General features: G+C 40.1%; 1 protein-coding gene across 10 annotated transcripts in view; it reads left to right on the forward strand.

Annotated features, from left to right (window-relative positions):
• The first annotated feature begins 9504 nt into the window (after nucleotides 1-9504).
• Nucleotides 9505-13857, forward strand: part of shank3a (SH3 and multiple ankyrin repeat domains 3a) — a 1684705-nt gene continuing 1680352 nt past the window's right edge. For 6 of the 10 annotated variants that reach the window (XR_005634694.1, XM_039761519.1, XM_039761518.1 and 3 more), the window contains exon 1: nucleotides 9505-9588. The gene's annotated coding sequence lies outside the window, so the exon portion shown is untranslated. The remainder of the gene's footprint in view (nucleotides 9589-13857) is intronic. The other 4 variants (XM_039761513.1, XM_039761516.1, XM_039761515.1 and 1 more) reach the window with 1 other exon arrangement.

The raw sequence follows: 13857 nt of genomic DNA on the forward strand, positions 1-13857 counted from the left end.
AACAAAACTCAGGTATTGAAAATACAATTGAAACTAACACTTATTTTTGAATACTTAGTTTTATGATTTTGATAAGGGTGGTATTTAGGTGAAAACAAGAACTATATAATAACTCTTATCACAACATATGCTTATGTGTGGGATGGGAAGGAGTGAAATGTCAGAATGTTACTAAATAAGAGAAGGTCATTACTGTGGGACATTGGACGGATTGTTGTAAGATATCACACTATATAGATGTTTCCATGCATTGCGGTTCAGTAGGTGGTGGCATTTGTCTTGTACAGTGATGAATAAATAAATAGTGTAACAGAGAATTTAAATTATGTACTTAAAAAGATAACATAATTAGCAAATTAGGTGAAAAGACAGAGACATTCATATGTATTGTCATACCATCATTATATGGCAAGAGTTTTACATCTGAGTCCAGTCACATTGGACGCCACTCCATCACATCCCATACCATAGTGAGGGGAACTTGGTTACCACCAATATAACGCATGACATGGCACCTCAAATATATATACAGTATGTAAAGTTTATGCTGCACATTTCTCAGTTACACATCCGTATATCTGACTGATCTTAGTGCTTTCAACTTGTAGTGTTATGTTATACTGTTATTGGTATGTTTTAAGTAGTAAAATAGTCTGATTATGTTTTTTCTTATACCAGTCAGTGATGGACTAACAAAGCCATTATGAATATGTAGTTGACCTAATATTTTGAGTTTTCAAATACTGTGTAGAGTTTGACATGGAATGAATTATGAGGGGGTTATTTTGGCCCACTTTAGTTTTTAGGGGGCCTATTTTCTCTCTAACGGGTCCACTAGAAAGCAATGAAGGAGTCTTTAAGCGATTGAAAAATTTATTTCTGTCTGCATGTCTGAGTAAGAAAATGAAAATTCAAAAACAGTTGCTTCTTGGTTTAAATCAATTCTTCCAACCCACCTAAACATTCCTGACTGGCTCGCCACTCTTGGGCTCAACCTGGCACTGAAAGAACTTGGCACTGAACCTTATCAGGATCCTCACACCTTTGATCTTGACGCTCCCTTTGCTCACAATAGGCACACCCCTGATTTGCGCAGGGCCGCCGAGACAGAGCATCTGCATTTTTGTGTTGCTCTCCAAGTCGATGCTCTGTTCAAAAGTGGTAAGTCTGAAGCTCCTCCAACTAGCGAGCAATCTGACCCTCAGGTTCTTGAAAAGACAGTAACCACTGGAGAGCAGCATGATCACTGTGGACCGACAAAAGACAGGCCACACCGGTTGTGCTTGAAGTGCCGAACAGATTCCACCAGGATGAGGCGCTCCCTCCGAGTCACGCAGTAAATCCTCTCAGCTCTTCTGAGAGCACGGCTATAATAAGCCACCACACGCTCTCCCTCTGGGTGCCACTGTGACAGCACAGCCCCTAAGCCCACATCACTGGCATCGGTGTCAAGGAAGAACAGCAGGTCAATATTGGGTGGAGCCAAGATCGTTGCACCGCAGAGGGCTCCTTTCAATTTTTCAATTTACAGAAGGCGGCTTGTTGGACCCTCCTCCAAAGCCAGCCCCCCCCACTGGAACACTTCATCCGGGCTCAATAAATGGTGCAAGGGTGCAGCAATAGTGGCAAATTCAGGTACAAATCGCCTATAGTAAGAGGCCAGTCCAAGAAATTCCTGAATCTGCCTCCGATCCTGTGGCTCTGGCCAATTTTGCACAACAGACACCTTATCTTTCTACACCTCTTTGACTCATACTGTGACTCAGAAATGACACTTCTCTCCAGAGAAGGTGGCACTTATCAGGATGAAATTTAAGGTTGGCGACACAAAGCTTCTGCAGAACCTCCCTCAAGGACTCCAGAGCCTCCTGGAATGTCTTGCCATGAACCAGTAAATCATCCAAGTAGACAAGGCATTGAGTACCAGATATACCTGCCAATACCTTATCCATTAACCGTTCAAATGTAGCTGGAGCATTGCAAAGACCAAAAGGCATAACTTGGAACTGCCAGAGTTCTATGGAGAATGCAGTCATAGGTCGAGCTTCAGGTGTTAGCGGCACCTGCCAGTAGCCACTGCACAGGTCTAGTGATGAAAACCAGGCTGATCCTGCCACCAAATCCAGGGACTCATCAATGCAAGGCAACAGATAGGAGTCCTTGATGGTTACAGCATTTATCCACCGGTAATCAACACAAAAACACCACTTGCCATCCTTCTTGGGGACAAGAACCACAGGAGAGACCCAGGGAGACTCAGAGGGTTCGATAATCCTGGCCTGTCTCATCTCCTGCAGAATGTTCTCAGCTGCTGTCTGCCTAGCCAGTGGCATATGGCAGGAGCGCTGTTTGATAGGGGAAGCACTCCCAGTATTGATGTCATGCTGCACAAGATGAGTCTGGCCAACATCCTCTGCGGAGGTAGCAATACGGTCCCTAAAGTCATGTAACAACCTCCAGAGCTGGTGCTGTTGCTTGTGTGTTAACCCTTTTCTGTTGGCATTGCAAACAGTGTGGACAACCTTCATTGCTGGTACATGTTGAGTGATGTTAGTGGGAATAGGCACATGATCTTCTTGCGGAGCTACCACTGGTGGTTCCCTTCGGTCTTGCTGGTGCCCTAACAAAGGGAGTGTTCCAATGCCTTGAAGATACAGAGTTCCCATTTGAAGATCTATTCGTGCTCCAGCTGCTTGTAAGAAATCAATTCCCAAGATACAGGAGTTGTTAATATTAGCCACCCAGACATCCTGCACCCACCGCTTCTCAGCAATACAAATGTCTACTTGTGCTCTGCCTAACATGGGGTTCATCTTACCTTTAGTCATCATCAACTTAGTAGAATTGGCTGAACATAGGACTGCCACATCCAACATTTCAGGATGGATAATAGATGCAGTTGAGCCTGTATTCATCAGTGCCTTGCATACATGGCTGCCAATCAAAACTGAAAGGTGACAGTAATCTCTCTCACCCAACTGACCAACAGGGTCTGTTTTTGGGGCCAGCATCGTCCCTCCTACACCAGTCCCTTGTCGTTTTCCGCACAGTGCTTATTTGGGAATCCTCTTGTTTAGTCCTACTATGGCAGTCACACTGCAAGTGTCCATGTTGTCCACAGTACCAGCAGCGGGGTGGACGCACTAGGCATGAAGGATTCCTGAATTTCTGTACGATAGTCACTGGAGCCACCGCCTCATAGTCTTGTTCTACATCTATGGCCTTAGTTTGCTGGATAGGTTCCGGTTTCCTCACCTTGGTCGACCCTGCTGATGCAAGAGGTGCTTGGCTGTAAGTATTTTTATGTCTCCTGGGCTGCAGACAAAGCTTGTTCCAAGGTCTCAGGCTTAGATAAATGGATCTGCTGTTTGAGATATGGTGGGCTGAAACCCCGCAGAAATGCCTTCTAAGCCAAATCTGCCTGCACTGATCTGTCAAAATGGGGATAACCCCATTGCACTAGAGACTGTACATCTGCTGCAAATGCTCCCAGGGCCTCAGTTTTCCTGCGAACCCTCTGCTCCAGCTGTTGTCTTATTGCAGTCACAGCTTCTACATGGCCAAACTGTTGCTCCAATGCATTTCCAAAGCATGGGCATTTAACAGCTCATCTTCTGGCACTGGTCAGTGCCACCAATGCATCACCATCCAATGCTGCAGCCAGCTGCACCACTTGGTCCTCCAAACTCCAGCCATTTGCCCTGGCAATCATGCAAAAACGGGTGTTGTATGCTTCCCAAGACGCAGTTCCATCAGATCTTCCAATGTTTAACACAGTCCCACCCATCCGTTGTGTCTTTATTACAGCACTCACATGCACCGCCTCCCTATCCACCCTCAGCCACGCAGCATAACAGTTCTGTGTAGCCACAGCGTCCTTCGCTCAATCCTTCAGCCAGCACGTTTATTGCCTCTCCATCTATGTGTTCCAACAACTGCCCTACTCCATAATCCTCTGTCCATGTATTTGCTAAATAAAGGAAGCACTGTTTAAATTTGGGCCATGCCAACACACTCGGGAAGCACTGCAATTCTTTCATTCTTATCTCTCCATCCAGCCTCGCATTAAATTGAGCATCTTCCATAAAATTGGGTCGCGCTGCACGCTCAACAGCATTCAGCCTCATAAATGCAAACTGCTCCGAAGGAGGCTCTAAGTCGCCCTCTTGCTTCACGCAGGCTGAAAACCTGCATTCCTCCATGAATGCTAACTGCCTAGGTGAACTTATATGCGGCGTTAACTCTTCTTTAAATACACTCTCACCCGGACTTTGACTGATGTTTCGGTTCACTTCCACACTGTCGCGACTTCATTTGTCTAATAACCAGATCCCACTTCTGATTACCAATGTAACGTCCCATCGAATAAACACACTCAGGAGCTGCTTGTCCAGGGGAGTCTTTCAAATGGCGACTGGCTTTTTATTGAATATGCCATGATATAAATGGTGCCCTACCGCCGCTGTCATGGGGACACTTCCAAAATAACAAAGATAATTCACCTTCGTCCTATCTACCTCTTTACCTGTTCATTCCCTTCACCACCTGGTGCTGTCTTCCTTTCACTCCAGCCACAACTACCACTTTTGGGCCGCCACCTCCCCTTTTCTTCCCACTCCATTAATTAACCCGGATCCCTGTCACTCAACTCTCTCACTCTAGGAAGGTGCCCCAAGCCCTTACAAAAGTGTTCCCCCAAGACTCCACCCCAACACTGCTTCCACTCCTTACAGCCCATTCAATGGCAAGACAATATATTTGTAGTTGGAGATCCACAAAGGGAGAGAATGAATCACGTATCATAAAGTAGTTTTTATTCCTGAGCTTTCAGCTCCTGCCTGGAGCCATCATCATAGGATAATGATTAGACATACAAGAATCAATGGTAATATAGCAAAATTAGGTAGCTTGGGGGCGAGTGTGTGTGGGGAGTTGAGATTAATGTGGGGTTAGGAGTGTGTTGGTCGTAAAGTTTTATTTATTATGAGGATGTTCTTCTTCTTAAGTTTGCATATGCTGGGTTCATGTCCAAATGTCTATTAATGGCGTTTTTGTTTGAAAGCCAAGATTCAGCCAGCTCTCTGGCACTTTTAGTACTGGCCTTAAATCTTAAATTGTCCCAGTTAAATGTATGTCCGGTTGAATTTGTGTGCGTATAAATCAGTGATCATGAGTCCTTCCTTCTGACGGCGTTTTGATGCTCCTGTATACGTGTTGTGATTCTTTTTGACATTTGTCCTATGTATACTGCTGGACAAGAACTGCATGGAATGCTATAAACTGCGTTTCGTGTCTTGGCTCCTGGCAGGAGCTGAAAGCTCAGGAATAAAAACTACTTTATGATACGTGAATCATTCTCTCCCTTTGTGGATCTCCAACTACAAATATGCAAACCGTATGATAGAGCTTTACTTCCATATATATATATTGTGATAAGGCGCTATATAGCGCCTGACCCGGCACAGACTACGCAGAGGCACATGTTCACACTCAATACTTTTTTTATTTTCTTTCTTCAGCCGTGGGCACACGTCTTCCCTGTGTCCCACCGGCCCAACACAGTCCCAAGCACAAAACACACAAAAACCACACTTTCCTGCTCCACCACTCCTCCCAGACAACCTCGTCCTCTTCCTCCCGATTCTGGCCTTGATTGCTGGGAGGCAGGCCCTTTTATACCCCACCCGGAAGCGTGGTGGCTGGTTGTCCGCAGCACCCCCTAGCGGCCACCCCATCTCCCAACCGGGCTGCTGTGGTGGACTCCATGTCCCATGGAGCCACGGAGAAGATTGAGGAGGGATCCCCAGCCAGGGAGGCTGCCCCCAAGCGCCCCGGGGAAGGTACTGCAATGTCCATGATGGCTCCTCCGGGACGTATGCAGCAGAGGCGTCCCGGCCGGGCATGGGACCCGGCTGTCCGTCACAATATATTTATATACATATATGTTCTTGTCTCTATAATCTATATGTATTGAATATATATACATATATTGTCACAAAAACAACATAAAGTCATCAAAAAGGTTTGGGGCAGAAGGGCAAAAAGGCAAAAGCGTTAAGTAATTGCGAGATGTTCACAAGTCAGAGTCCAAAACAAAACTGACTTTGGTTGTTAAAGATGGCTGCTTTATATGCCGAGACAGGAAGTGACCTCAGCAGTGGACCAGAAATTATATCATCAGTGTGCACCAGAACTGGAAGTGACGTCTTCAGTTCCACCATACGGGATTTCCCATGGATGGTCTGCAAGGGATTGAGAAAGAAAGTTAGTGCACCCTGCCACACCCTGGTCTGGCGTGGAATTACTATCATTCAGGCCCTTTAGCTGTCTCTTAATCGCACAGGTGTGATATAAATATATATATAATATATAAATATATAAATAATTCTTTATATGGTTTTATTAGGGCTACTGTTTCATAAGAATGAATCAAGATTAATTGAACCATTATAATTTTTAATTGAAATTAACTGCATATTAATCATAATTTATTATATTTTTCAAGTGTAATATTTTTTATATAAAGCAGAAATGAGCTAATTGTTTTAGTTAATTCATTGAATAGTGTTGCTTAACAGAAACAACAGCCAGCTACCACTGAACACCCTCACCAACCTCGGAAGATTGTTATAATATATTAGCTGTGTTAGCCCGTGGTCCTAGAAACTATTGAAATCATCAGAAAAAAAAACTGAAATGTAGAGATGTCAGGCAATTCAAAGGAACTCCCGTGGGCATCTGTCTCCTAGGAGGATTCGTTTTGCCTGACGTGCTCACCTCATTTGTGCACCGTCAATAATGGGAATGCAGCATAATGGCAAATGTGACGCTGATGGACAATCATACTCAGTGCACAGTGCTTGTCCACTTGCAATGTTAGCGTGACATGAAAATGAAACTCATTCATTCTGCTTGTATAAATGGTTTGATTTTTATTGTTCTTACAGTATGTTATTCTCTGCACTTTGATGAGTTTATGTATATATGAAATGATGTGTATGAAAATACAGGTCAAATTGTGTCTCTTACTGATTCAATATGGTACGCTCTATTTTATGTTCTAATATGGATATTATAAAGGATGAGTGCTCACTCTATTGGCCAAGAGATATTAATAGAAATTGAATCATTTGGCACTACTTCATTCAAGCGTGAATTGTGGTCAAATTGACCAGATTAAATTAGCGCATTAATTGCACATTTTAATGTTGATTAATCAGCAGCTCTGCTTTTTATATTTGTTTTGTTGGTATTGTATTACTGTCATTATTCAGAGGAGACATTCAAGTAAGAGCTTAATTGTATTGTGTAAACTTGATAATACACTTAAACTTCAAATATTTAAGTTGGACACCAATACTCTGTCACTCCCAAGCCCAATTATTTTACCAGTGGATGCATTGGATTCTTTTGTAGAATTACCTTTATCGCTCTGAATTTCCAAATGATTTCTTCTATTACTTTTATTATTGGAATACCACAGGGACAGCTATCAGTTGACAAATGACTGTGGTCTCATCAGCAAGCACAGATACAAAAAACAGCAGTGTAATTTATACTGAATAGTGCCATTCAGGAAGCTCATTTTGCATTTACTATATGTAGTGTAGCAGGTGATAGAACCAGCAGTAAGAGCTTTGAGGTGCTTCATTCTTTGAAATATTATTAATTTAAAAAAAGATTTGTAGTTTTAAATTATGAATATCCTCTTTAGAAATTAAATGCAGTTTGGTGATCTTTCACAATAACATGTTTGATCCCATCCATAACCCTTTGAAGGACTCTCTTCACATTGTTTTTAATGCATTTTTGTGATCTTTGAATTTCACATAAAGAGTATTTGCTCTAGAATTAACTCCCAACATCACTGAATGTATTTGTCTTTTTTTAAACACATTCTGAAGAACATCTTATCCCTAGCATTGTCAAAAGTGGCCCAACTGTACTTTCCAAGCCATTGAAACTGAACAAAGTGGCTATTTTTCCACCACCCTTGTTTAATATGTAGGCAATTTATACTTCAGCAGTGAATGCATTATATGGTTTAGAAAGATTTTTGAAAGAAAAAAAAAAGATCTCCAATAGCTAGATTACAGAGACATCCATTGCATGCAGTCTTTATAATGAAACAATCTGTAGTTCATATAGCCCCATTCATAGTAATTGTTTCCTTGGTGTATAAGTGCTTTTCTGAATTTGTCTTTCAGGGCTGTAGTTTATGAGTTTATGCAGTTTCGAAGGACTTAATAAAACAAACACTTTGACAGAGGTTTAAGTTTGTGTTAGTAATATGCTATTTATGATTTCATCATTACTTATTCCCCTCGCTATAAGGGAGTGGTATAACAATTTCTTGAAATACAGTCTCAAATAGGGCAGCTGGTGAAAGATGCCTTAAAATGAGCCTACATTTTTTCTCCATAGTTTTGACTGAAATACCCATATCCATCTTACACAAATATTATTCTTATGTCAGTGGCCTGGGAGGTGTCTGTTCTACAGGCAACCATGGAGTTACAGTCACTTTAGGTCTTGTCCTTTGTAACTGAGGAAAACACAGCGAGACTCTTGCAAGGTGTTTCCTGACGGCCTGAGATAACCAGCTTCCTGTCATGCTTTAGAGTCTTGCTGAGTCCCCTCGCTTTCAATAACATGCCACTATTTAATACCAATAGATGAATTCACTGGGGCACACATACTGACACAGTAAGTGTCTTTCTTCATCTGAAAGTGAGCGATTTTAAGCAATACTTAACAGCACACTTTGAAATGTGACCTTAGTCAGAAAAGAAAGAATTTTAATCCTAAGACAAACGGAAGTAATACTGAAAGGAAGCCTGAGAAAATTTGCAATAATTTCACACTCCCTTTTACTCTGAAATTCTTGATAGTTACTTAAGAAACAGCCTTATCGTTTCAGTTAGTGTAGTATTTTTGGCAAGGTCAGAGTGGAGTATCATTTCAGATTATCACTCTGCTTATTTGTAAATAATGTGAGCTTTCCCAATTACCTAGCAAAATGATTTACTTTATAAATATATCTAGATAAATTGCTTTAAGGATGCAATTAGACAGCCTTTTTCAGTGCACCAATTAAAATAATCGTAATTCTAGCTAAACAAATCACATACGCTTTCCTCAATTGTGCTTGATTGTTTGTCTATCATTCAGTCCAATGGCCACAAATCTCCATTTGCATCTTGGCCTTACTCCCTACCTCCCACTGCCAGAGGCTGGCCCTTCATGCCTTGTAGATTTTTTTAAAGGGTTGCTGTATTGCCGCAAGTTGGTTTCTAAAGCACTTGGCAAAATGTGATGGCGTGGGAGTTTCCCTGGCAGCTCCGTAGGTGCTGGGTTCCCTTTTTTCTAAATTCCATTCTTCCCTCGTGGTTCTACAGTATGGTTTCCATGGCAACTCCTCAAACTAACATTCTCCCACTCAGGTTGCAGTGAGTGTCTGTGTTAGTCACTTAAATTTATCATTCTTTTTGTACTGTGCAGAAATGCACACAGATAGCAACATTTCCATGGTTACAGAAAGGCCCTGCAATCCCTTATATTTTATAATAAATGCATTATTTCTATAAGGTAAGTGAATCTGACAGCTTTTTCTTAAAAATAGGTGAGCCTAAATGTAATATGTAAACTAATCGGGTGCATGTGTGACTCAGAAACTGTTTAATTTCTTGATAAATTGTGTCATTTTTTTGAAAAAAAAATCCAGGTGGGAGAATAGCACGTAGCTTTTTATGGATTGTTGTGTGATAAATGAACAGTGAATAGGTGCCTCGAGTGATAGAAATGGTGATCAGGGAAAGACCTGAATTATAGATTCTGAGCTGATTTGTTTTTCAAGCACAGTTTGTAGTCTTCAGAAATAGTACTAACGATTTAATATGCTGGACTGTACTTGAGAATGGCTGAGGATCTCCTCAGCAAGTATTATATTTAAGTGTGCTAAGAAATTACACCTGGGATGTGTTGTCAAAAAGTACTTGGAATATATCAAAAAAGTACAATCATTTACAAGATGAATAACAGCAGGCATTTTATGAGCCAGAGTGAGAGGCTTACTTCTTATTTGCCTGTAGTTTCTCCTTACGATAGGCTTAGGACATGGAAAGGTGAATCAGGTCCAATATGCTGAGTGTAAAGAAAAATTCATTCATTTGACTTTCATCTTTGAACTATTTTCCAAGTATTATGGAGCCTAGGATGAGATCATTTGCAATGTAAAATCAGTGTATTATTTTTAATTAATGTAAACTAGTAAGAAAATATTCAAGGTACCTGAGGACTTTTATGTGCTGCACAAGACTTTGCTAGCTGAAAGTGATATGCTGAATATGCAACTAAAGATGTTTATTCTACTGCATTATCTTTTCTATAAGCAAGATGTCAGCATCACCTACTGTACAGCTACCACACATATTCATAACATAAAAATAATAAGACTAAAAAGTATACCAAATAAGGTCATTATCTAAATTCAGAAATGATGTTTCATAAAGAAGAAATACACTAAGCAACCAATCCATTCCTGCCCACAACCCCCCTTTGGTTCATAATAACTGGACTTCTCAGGCTGTCTTGTGAGGCAGCTACTCTTCTTTTCCACACACCTCAATATGTCTCTTTTCTTTTGAATCCACCCACTCTTTTTTCAGCTAGGAAGCTACTGGCCACTGTATTCTGAGTTACCTGACCTCTGGCGAAAAGTGAACATGATACATTTCCTTCTTGCTTGATTTTTTCGGACAAAGACAGAAGAAATAATTCCAGTGTGAAAAATTATTATTAGAGTTTCATAATATATTACCTTTAAGGATTTTATATACCTGACCCTCACATATTAAATAATCAGGAGCCACAGTCTTTTCATGGTCCAGGTTTCAGTGACACCATTTAAGGTAAATGCCCATGCATTATATATTCCTCTGTCATTTGTCCTCATTTTAACTTGGATGGCATTTATGTTGTGGCTAATATCACATTTTCTGTGCTCCTACCTTGCTTTTAATATGTGGCAATAGTAAAGAATGATTACATTCCAGCCCAGAAGACTTAGTTAACATAAACAATACATAATATGATTATTTAATTTTGGAATGTTGAACTAGACAGGGGTTTCCCCTTGTCACCCATTTTATTTGCATTTGCTATTCAACCTGTTGCTTTCTTTTTCCATAAACAATAAGAATTTCATGAATGATAAGGTAATGACTTAAATAAAAAGTATGTCTATATGCTGAGCTGAATAATATTTATCTTTACTGCTCGGTTGTGGCTACAATCATGAAACTGTGGAAGGAATAGGCATAAGAAAAAAATTAACCATACGAACTTGGTTAGCCATGGATAGGAAATCTTGCTCTAACTACCCTCTATATGCATTTATACCAGTGGATCCTAATTAGTGTCATCTAGAAAAAAAGCCTGTGGTGCAGAACCCACTGAGAATAAGATACCAATTCAAGAGAACATTCATGGCTGAGTATCTACTGTCTCTGTCTGTACAACACAATCCTATATTCATACCATCCTTATAGCACACAGTTTATAACTCAGTGGAGGTGCTTCATATTGAAACTTTTTATCTTGTCAAATATATTGAACAACGGTAGTATACTGCAAATACAGGTATTAATTAACATAGTAATTTTATTATATACAAGTGAAATATTCTTAGCTCTCCTTGATAATATTCTTTGGAGGCTGTATTATCAATTAATGATGAAGTCACAGGTTGTAGCACTGGGAACTGAACATATCAATTAGGATTTCACATAATGAATGGAAGTTAACTATAAATAAAATACACCCCTCACCAATTTGTATGAGAAACAGACTAAATCAGTTTAACACTAGAATTCCTGAAGCCTACGAAAAAACTCATAATCCTGGCCTAGCTTTAATCCCTTCGCACTGCTCCATCAGTGTCTTTTCTTTTGTAAATGTGTCGATCAGCACAAGCAGCAAGTAGCCTGCTGTTCCATCCCCCGCCTTGACGGAGCTCAGTTCTGGCAAAAAAGTTCTCCCAGCTCAAGCCAAGGCTCCTTTTATGCATGTGATGTGCCTGGAGCTTTATAAGGTCAATATTACAGTATATTGTTATTTGGAATACATGTATTTCATGTGTGTTCCGTGTCTACAAAGAAGTATATAATATGTGAAGACTTTATTCCAAATTTTACATAGACGTGCGCTTTTATTCAAGAATATAACCAAATAAGAAAAAAATTAGATTTACATATGGCTGTCAATGAGTTAAAAACTCATGGTCAAATGTCATTCGGCAGGGAGGTTACACGTATTCTTGAGTGGTGCAGAGGTACGAACTGCTGCCTTATAACCTGAAGGTCCTGTCTTCGATACCTAGTGCTCCGCATTTTGAGTAGTAAGCTGCTATTATTATTATTATTTCTAAAATATAATAAAAACATACATTTGATTTGAGTCTGTAACACCCAGTGTAAATTTTGGCTATTTGTAAAAGTTAGCGCTTGTTTTTTATTATTCAGTTTTATTCTCTCAGTGATATTCACGTGGTACAACAAACTTGGCTGAACGCTCTCTGAGTTAATGGCATTTATGTCCATTCTTTTCACAAGAACACCACTGTGGCTGATGCCTGCTCAGAACTATTTATTGTACCAGCAATCAAAGATACAATGTCACGTGGCCGCTATCAGACTGGACAAAGGTAGGACCGTAGCAACAGACAACTTTTTCACAGCTCTTTTTCCAGCTAATAGACTGCTGCAGTGCAACACAAGGAGTCTTGGCTTGAGCTGGGAGAACTTTTTGCCCGAGCTGAACTCCGTCAAGGCGGGGGATGGGACAGCAGGCTGCTTGCTGCTTGTGCTGATCGATACATTTACAAAACAAACAACACTGATGGAGAGGTGCAAAGGGATTTAAGGTGGGCTAGGATTATGAGTTTTTTCATAGGATTCAGGAATTCTAGTGTTAAAACAGTACACTGTATATATGTAAAGTTAATCAAATTATAACCAAAGGATCCAATTATTGTGAACTTTAGCTGCTTTTTTCCAAAGTTCAGCAGCTCTAACGCAAAAATAGGTATTCAACAAAAGCCTGATGCGCAGAAATGATTCCACATACAAAATATCTTTTTTAAAAGTTCACACAAAGAGAGGAATTAAAATAGCAAAAAAGGGAAAAATTCTTAAGAAAAGTTCTGTTCAAAGCTTAAATCGTGTTACATCTCAAATCGTTTCTATTTACTTAACATATCTGAACCATTTCAAAACAGTCAGAAAACTATATGGTTATCCCATCTCTGAGAAGAAAATGGGGTCTTTTAAGTCCCTATGTACTGGGATCTGTTCTAAACACAACTGAATCTATTATCACACTGTTTCTCAGTTATAGTAAGAAGGTTCTATCTCTTACTAACTTATAGGGGGAAAAGACTATACCATAAGCTATGACTATGGAAAAAAAATATATTCTGTTCAAATTAAGCAAACATTAATATGAGTTTAACTCAAAACTTTAACTTTGTAAAATTGGCTGTTACTTTTCCGGCCCCTAATTGGCTATGCAGGAGCGGAGACAATTACTATACTTTACTTCAATATGAGCCAATTACTTTTATATTAACTATTCCTTTTAAATCACTAGCAATAACACTGCAAACATACATTTTAAAAAATTCATATTTCAAACATTGGCTGATTCTTGAAGCAGGCACAGTTTATTCACGGGTCTGTCCAGTGTGCTGGTATTGGTTTGCACACAAACTCTTCTGACTGCACCTTTGGCACCTGGCATTGTCTTGATGACTCGACCCATTACCCAGGAATTGCGAGGTGTGGTTCAAAATTTCTTCTT

Source organism: Polypterus senegalus, chromosome 8 (genome assembly GCF_016835505.1).
Source record: "Polypterus senegalus isolate Bchr_013 chromosome 8, ASM1683550v1, whole genome shotgun sequence".
Classification (NCBI taxonomy): domain Eukaryota; kingdom Metazoa; phylum Chordata; class Cladistia; order Polypteriformes; family Polypteridae; genus Polypterus; species Polypterus senegalus.